Genomic DNA, 8,493 nt, shown 5'->3' on the forward strand with positions numbered 1-8,493 from the left:
GTCGAAAGCCTGTGGCAGGCAGATCAGCTCGTGTCCGTCCACGGTGAAGGAGGCCACCTTGGCCCCTCGCAGCTCGACCATCTTACACTCGTTGTTCTGCGGGGTATTCTCCACCGGCGAGGGGGTGGAATAGACCGGCTTGCTGCTGCTGCTGCTGCTACCGCCGCCTCCACCGCCGCTACCACCGCCGCTACTGCCGCCGTCCGCCCGGAACAATCCCCCTCCTGTCGCCCCCGCCGCTGCGGCCGCCGAGGAAGCCGAGATGGCAGAGATGGCAGGGGACGAGGAAGATGAGGAGGAGGAGGAGGAGGAAGATGAGGAGGAGGAGGAGGAGGCTGAAGGTGCCGAGATTGGAGTCTGATTCACCGGAGCTGGTGGCATCAGGGCAACCGGGACGGCCATGGTCGCTGGTACATAGAGAAATTGAGTGGAGAGAGAGAGAGGAAATCCCCACTGTGTCCTCCTCTTAGCAAGAAACAAAAAATCAACAGCCTTGCATTCAAACACAAAATAGACATAAAATGTTCAAGGTGGATTCTGTGGTTGAGTCAAAGTTGCTTTCTTCTAGCTGGCCACTGGTAGGTTGAAGTTATTGTTATTTTCCTGTAGACAAGAGGAGAGAAGGAGAGAGACTGTGGGACAAACACACACATAACACACACATAAACATCAAAAGGAGAAATGACATGTCACACGGTATCCCGGGGGCGGAGCAATTAACTTTCCAACCAGGAATATATCAAATAGCACCCTTTCCACTCACACCGAGAGAGAGGGAGAGAGAGAGAGAGGCAAACGCTGCTCCAACCGAAAGGACACCACGAAGCCCTCCCACCCCCAAAAAAGAAACGGGGCAAGTTTACAACAAATCGCTTCTCCCATCTGCTCAGTGCAATCTAATGGGAACGCAGAGAGAGAGAGAGATCAACTTGTCAAGAAACAGCGAGTCAGGTACCTGAAATCCCAACATGATCACAACTGTTCCCAGAGTCCAAAAATGTTAACCTCCTCCCCCCCACACACACATACAACTCCCCCCCGCCCCCCACACACACACTCCAATAAATGAAAGCAATTCATTCCCCCCAGTCTCCCAAGGTTGACATCATTGCCAACGATCAGAAAGACACAGCAACTTTCGAGCTGCAATTAGATTCCTTACATTGTGTGACCCTCCCCCCTCCTCGGTACAGCAAGAGGTGTGTGTGTGCGGGGGGGGGGGGGGGGCGGTATGTGGAGTGTTTACCCAAATGTAAGCCATCCTGATCACTCACTCTCACAACGCATATAGAGCCACCGGATCTACTGTTGTCCCCATTCGGTTGCATGTCGAAGCTGTCCCTAACAGTCAAGGGAAACACTTAACCTCACTGGTTGGGAAAAATATCTCCGCTCATATCTATGGAGTAGCACCCCCCCCCCCCCCCCACACACACTCCTCGCCACCCTTCCCCCGTCATTCTATTTGAAATAACAAGAATTATTGAAACACACACACACGAGGACAGAATAAACAGGTCAGCCCTTTATAGTTAGTGACCCTTTCGGGTGAAAACTATACCTTAGCCCAGGGATTTTAAAAATGATTAAACACACACAAAACACACACACACACGTACTCAAATCAAGAAACTGCTCGGCGCATCGGTTCCCGAATCTGCAGATATTCTGTACAGCATAGGAATCAAATGACATGAATGCGGTCAGCACAATACGAATTGAGACCGTTCTTTTGTGTGTCTCTCCCCCCCCCCCCCCGTGCAGACTTTTATCCTCCAATAACTGTATTTAAGTATGCAAATATTGTTTAAAATCCATCCCAATCCACCTTTCTGGTAGTTGAGGGGAAAGTTTGGGTTAAACAGAAAAGCCACTGAAGACCCCAAATTGGTCACAATTTGACATTTTCTCTCTCTTCCAAGTGAAATCCCCAAACTGCTGGTTTTCACAATACGGGGGGGGGGGGGGGGGGGGGCGGTGAATAACCATTCCTACCGCAAACCACCACCACCACCCCCCCAAGCCAAGTGAAATTTAATTTGCAGTCAACGTGAAAGATAATTACTCCCCCTCACCATTTTACATATGAAAAAAAAAGTGGCCACAAATGACATTTCAACGGAAAGAATTGTCAGCCTTTAAGTGCGGAAGCGGCGGATTGTGATGCAAAACAGATCAATAAGATCATTTGAAATTCAGAGCCCTGAGACAACTGACTTCAATTTGTCCTATTGTGACTGTCCCTTTACAAATCCTGAGGTCTAATCACAGCTTCTAATCTCCACGGGGTAGCGTGGAGAACGCCAGCTCTGCACAAAAAACAGCTTTTTTTGTGTGTGTCTAGTATAGTTCGCAATCAGAGGTTGCTCTTTGCAACCTCCCGCAATTGAAGATATGAAGAGCACAGAAAAATTGTGGGTTCAGTCATTTAAATTGGTGAAAACCCTCCCAGAATTAGACATCACCTCTGATGCTACTAATCTGATCGTGAGATCAGAAAAGTTTCACCCATTTGCACCTCCCCCCCCCCTTTCTTCCAAGTCTTTCCTGCCTACCACCCCTGCACAAATGTTACTTTTGTTGATGTGCGTGTTTTCCCCCCAATAATTATTAGATTGGAGGGGGACTGCGTGTTTACATTTGCCTCCTCCCCAAAGCGATTGTGTTTGTCCAGGGCTGTACGTATGTGAGATCAGGAGCTGTGAATAAACATGACTGAACATAAAGCCCCCAGTGCAGCTGACAGTCAAACTTGGAAGTTCATTTAAATAGCGTCCGGGAAGATCTCATGATTAATAGATGCAAGTGTCGGACTTGTATTCCAGGCACGACCCGCTGTAATTGTGTTTGCTTTTAATTGAAGACGAGACACTTCAATAACTTGCATTTCAATTCATGTGGAAGGGATATTAAAAAAAATAAAAGCCGCGTTTGACCGCAGATATGCAGATGAACACCGAGGTGGATCTGACAAAAAAAACCAGGCGGACATTCCAGCATCTGCAGAAGTGGTAAATAAAACGAATAAAAAAGGTAAAATAGCATGCAAGCAGGCACACATCATAGGGCTTTGCAGTTCAATCGCACAGATCACTGCACAGTTTGTGGACTGGTTCTGATTGTAAATTGTCATTCAGGGAGAAAATATGGAACAATAACAGTTTAGTCGCGGCGAGGAATTAGAAATGCGAAGAATCAGATGGCAGACTTGTCTTTAAGTTATCCTGCCAACACAAACACACACTTTCTGCAGTCAAACATGTGCATCGCTACCTTTTGCGCTACTGTTATGGTCTATTTCCCTCTCACGCACACACACACTCATCTCATTGATAAGAACTGGTCGCCAAATTTCAAGAGTTATTGGTTTGGTCGTTATATATACTAAATAAAAACACTCCATGCAGTCATTCGACTGCGAGGTTTTGATGCTGACTCTTGTGACAGGAACTCAGGAGAGGAGGGTAAAGTCAGCGAAAGGAAGTGAAATGTTTTGTTAGAGACACGCTTCCCTAAAGTGGCCACTGACACCTACAGTTTGCGTCCGGGTGGATGTGCGCTTGCTCACTCGGGGCGACTGGGATTCACACTCTGGCAATGTTAAGTGACAAGCTCCTCCTAATGGAGGTTCTATCGCACTTTTATTCCTGAAGAGGGAAGGACATTTATATATATAAATAACCAGTGAAGAATAGTTCCTATTCAATCTTCATCACTCTCAGCCACGCTGTACCAGAATCTTCTGTCAATAAACCAAATCCGATTTTAATTCATTAATACAATCTGTTGGACAGGCAAATAAACATTTTAATCATATATTTCAGTACATTCACGAACCGTTGATCAGTACATTTATTAAGAATCTTTACAACCATTGCTTTGCAGAAAAACGGGCAATAAACATTAATCGGTCACATTGCGAGTTGTATATTAAACGTAATGTGCGTTCTTTTAAAAAATGCTAACATTGGTTATTAATTCTCGGCAACATTGTAGATAGCCAATACCAATGATGCACAATATAAGATCAGGTTTTCTGCAAAGGTATTGGCTTTTAAGGAGTGAAATATAATGTTCATTTTGCATAATCTTTCAGACCAGCTAGCAAACAAATAAAAAAAGAGTCACATTTGGTGAACAGGTCCCTCTTGTCTCGACATGTCCCTGAAGGATCTGGTCGCTGCCTGTCAGTTGCAGCTGCCAGAATGTTAGTATTCAGCACAACTCCCTGAACGGCCGGGATTCAGACCTGACACAGATTGGGCGAGAAATCTCCCCCCCCCCCCCCCCCTTCCCCCTCCCCGCCCACTCCCGAAATATAGAACGCGCACTCGCTTTCTGTACCTTTTGCTTTGACCTCTCTTTAATTTTTTCCAGCAGCGGGCAGGGTTCACGACTGTTTCTGAGCTGATTGCTTTTTTAGCTCATACCTCTCTGGTTCTCTCTTTCGTCACCTCTCCCCAGTTACATCGCTTTCGAGGGAATCTTATTTTTATATTATATATATATGTATCGTTCAGTTTGGAAATCCGTTTCCATCTGGATGCTGACTGATTGACCCAGGAGTGAACCGGGGGGGGGGGGGGCAGGAGAACTTGTTAGCCAACTTTTCAAAAGGAGCAAGTCTTAGGTTTGAAACGAGAAGCGTTCCATTAAGAGCAAAGTCGGGGCATTTCCTATCGCTGCCCTAGAAAGCGGGGAACAGTCAAGGGTGGAGATGTGTGGTTTTCAAATTTAATCACTTCCTATAATGAAAATTAATTTTTTTTTACAGGATTTTGCAGTCAGCAAGAAATTAGCTCCGGCCACCCCTAATTTTAAGTGGCATGGGGTAGAAATGACCTTTGGTGTGAACACATTTGTAGAGCCGTTCCTTCATTGGCCAAGCCTAGGCTCTAAAGATCAAGGTCAGCATATCTGCGAGATATAAAGCAGAGAGCAGTGGAATTAATGCTGACTCGCTCCATGTGCAATGTGCATATTTACAGGGACAATTGTATAAGCGTACCGTGAAGCTGTAGTCATTAAAAAGTGCACACACACAGGCATTAGTAGAGGGACTCTCGCTTTCAGAGCCCCAAGAGCTCCTGAAGTCCCAGTCTTGGTGTTCTATGAAAGCAACAGTGAAATACTTACAGGCACCGTCAAATGCATTAAAACAGTAAACAAACGCGAGGGAGTTTATCGATTTAGTTTTCCCCTTTTATCGCCTTGCAACAAAGCGACCTTTCTGGAGAATTAATCATACTTAAACAGATAGCCCGGCTGAATTGGAAATCACCCCTCACAATCTTTCGTCTTTGCCCTCTCTCCAAGCTCTGGATTGGAAAAAAAAAGCATTTGCACCGTTAGCCAGCACGCATTTATTAGAAAAAATCCCCTCCACTCCCAGGTCGACAATTAATGCATTTCCTTCATCCCAGGCAAGCAAACCTCTCACTTTGTCTGTAGTGTGTGTGTTGAAGGACATCCGTCCGTTATTTCATCTGCATTTCAAACACTTTTTTTTGCCACGAAAACGCTCTTAACAATTTGCTGGTGTCAAATTTTACAATCCTCAATTCCACCGATTTATAATCAATGAAAAAATAAGGCGTTTTGTGGAGTGAAATATGTCATTACTTTTTTCCTGCCTCCCTTTTTAAATCTTTTGTTACATGTTGCCTTTTCACACATGGCATTTCACAGAAAATGTTACAGCAACGATACTTTTGAAACGAATATCCTGTGTCTTAAGCAGGTTTAATTTTCTGAAAAGTAATTAATTCCGGATTTTTTTGAGCCATCCGTCTATTTTTTGAAGACTGGCTGGTACAAAATGATAGATAAAAGCGACCTCTATAGGACAAAGCTAATAACTGTTCCATTTGAGCCTGTTACATGTAAAAAAAGACATGTCTGCAAAATGTTTTCATACACCCGGAATATTCCGTTTTATTGGATCCAAGTTTCATAAGAAAAAAACATTTGAAAAATTATATAAAATAGACTTGGTTAATGAGTGCCCTTTCCTCTACACTTTGGCTAAGTGTACCTGAATTCTCTTGTAGTTTAGTGGGCTATTTAAGATTGGGATTAAAAAGTGGCACCCACAGGATAAACTCAATTATTTGTTTAGTCTTAGCTCCACCAAGCAAAGGAGAAACCCCACAGATTCCTCATCAAGTTATCTGGTGATGTAATAATTAAATCCAAGGGTTTCATCTCCACTCTCTCCCACAAAGACCTTTCTTAAAAGTACATCAGCCTGTGAGGAAATAAACAATCCCTAAAATGTCCTTCATTGTTTTGAGCCAATTTAGCCTTTGTTTTATTATCCTACCTTACCTTGAAATAGTGCCCTGGAGTTACCTGACCCCCCTGTTCAAGTCCCAATCTTTTCTTTCATCCATCATGGGACATGGGCGTCACTGGCTGGGCCAGCATTTATTGCCCATCCCTTGGGGCGCAGTTGAGAGTCAACTACATTGCTGTGGCTCTGGAATCACATGTAGGCCAGACCAGGTAAGGACGGCAGATTTCCTTCCCTAAGGGACATTAGTGAACCAGATGGGTTTTTCCGACAATTGTTTCATGGTCATCAGTAGATTCTTAATTCCAGCTTTTTTTTATTGAATTCAAATTCCACCATCTACCGTGGTGTGATTCGAACCCAGGTCCCCAGAACATTAACTGAGTTTCTGGATTAATAGTCTAGCGATAATACTACTAGGCCATCACCTGTGTGTAACTGCTAACCCAAATAATGTTCACCCATTATCCATGTGCTCTTTAAAGATTGATAGTCTGACAAAGCCGCATGTTTATAAATGTTCATCCTTGCTTTCAAATGTCTGTGACCTCACCCCTCCTCCAGCACACTCACTCTGTAAGAGTCTTAAGCCCCACATCCCCACTTGACTCCCTCGTCATCCAATTATGGGCCTCGTGTACATCCCAATTGTCTTTGCTCCACCATTGGTTACAGCTGCTAAACCCTAAACTCTGAAATTTCCTCCCTAAACATCTTCACCTTTCCAATTCTCCTTTAAGGTGGTCATTTACAAAAAAAAATCTGGGCGCCGCTAGCGAGGCCAGCATTTATTGCCCATCCTGAATTACCCTTGAGAAGGTGGTGGTGAGCCGCTTTCTTGAAACACTGTAATCCACAGTGCTGTTAGAAGCCTACCTCATTGAGAATGGATTTGGATCTGTCCTTATGTTGATATAATCAATGTCTGTTCAATAATCATTCCTGTGGAGAACTTTGGGACATTTTCTTATGTTAAAAGTAAATTTTATCTTTATCATTCAGTGTTATGTATATTTCCATGTAGTCTCTTTTCAGTTGTCTCTTTTCAAAGCTTGTGTTGCCTTGTACTGTCATCCTGTCATGTCAGGAATCAACTTCATATCTCTTCTGTGCATGATTTGAATGTTTCCCTATTGCTTTTGATCAGCATTGAGCCCAGTACTGGAGCTGGAAGCTAAGTGCACCCACCAATTTATTGTCAACCAATTTGGTGAAATAATTAATTATTCCATTCACTTTATGCTTTATAGTTTTTTGGCATGTTAAGTATGTTAACTATTATTACCCCCTCAGACCCTTTCAACTTCACTCAGTTATTTCTGCACTATCCATACACCATTTGTATCATTGATTTATTGCCTTACTATGTCTAATATTTTACACTTGCAGTGTAAGCTGTATGTACCATTGACAAGATGCACTGCAGCAACCCACCAAGGCTCTTTTGACAGCATCTTCCAAACCCACAACTTCTGCCACCTTGAAGGATAATGGCCACAGATGCATGAGAATCCAACTGCTTGCAAGCTCCTGTCCAAGCCGCACACATTTTCCCGATTTGGAAATATATCATCGTTCCTTCATCGTCACCGGGTCAAAATCTTGGAACTCCCTAACAGCACTGTGGGTGTACCCACACCACATGTACAGCAGCCGTTCAAGTAGATGGCTTACCACCACCGTCTCAAGGGGCAATTAGGGATTAGCCATAAATGCTTGTTTAGCCAGCGATGTCCATATCCTGTGAAAGAATAAATGAATGAGCATTTGTCCGCATTAAATTTTATCTTTCATTGTTCTGCCTTTTTACTGATTTTCATCTAATGCCTTTTATATTTCTGGAATGCTTCCTCTAATTTAACTTTTTTCTCACATTCCTTTCTCTCAATCTACCATCGCTGCACAACAATTGTGGTTTCTCCAGGAAAATGGTCACTAGTGTATACAATTATATTTCTGTGGTCAGATAGCACCGGACATTGATTGACTCCATGACTTTGGAATTTATAAACCAGAGGCCCAATGTCCATATAGGTACCACATGTAACTCTTTACAATGAAGAGAAACCTGTAAAATCCGAGGAACCCATCTAAATGGTACCTTCTTTCCTCAAAAAAAAGACAAAGCTGTCCCTTACAAACATTGTGTTGTTATTTAATTAATGCCCGTGTGGACTGCAGATTATCTGATATGATTCACG

At 43.6% G+C, this 8,493-nt stretch overlaps 1 long non-coding RNA gene across 2 annotated transcripts; it reads left to right on the plus strand.

Moving 5' to 3' along the window:
* On the plus strand, window positions 1-8,088 carry LOC144499522 (uncharacterized). Of its 2 annotated transcripts, XR_013498859.1 has the most exons (4): window positions 475-951; window positions 2,942-3,033; window positions 4,775-4,907; window positions 7,682-8,088. It is a non-coding gene; the product is annotated as an uncharacterized LOC144499522 (long non-coding RNA). The 2 variants fall into 2 exon arrangements; XR_013498858.1 differs by lacking the exons at window positions 2,942-3,033; window positions 4,775-4,907 and having other exon boundaries at window positions 1-951.
* The last annotated feature ends 405 nt before the right edge of the window (window positions 8,089-8,493 follow it).

This window comes from Mustelus asterias, chromosome 10 (genome assembly GCF_964213995.1).
Source record: "Mustelus asterias chromosome 10, sMusAst1.hap1.1, whole genome shotgun sequence".
NCBI lineage: Eukaryota > Metazoa > Chordata > Chondrichthyes > Carcharhiniformes > Triakidae > Mustelus > Mustelus asterias.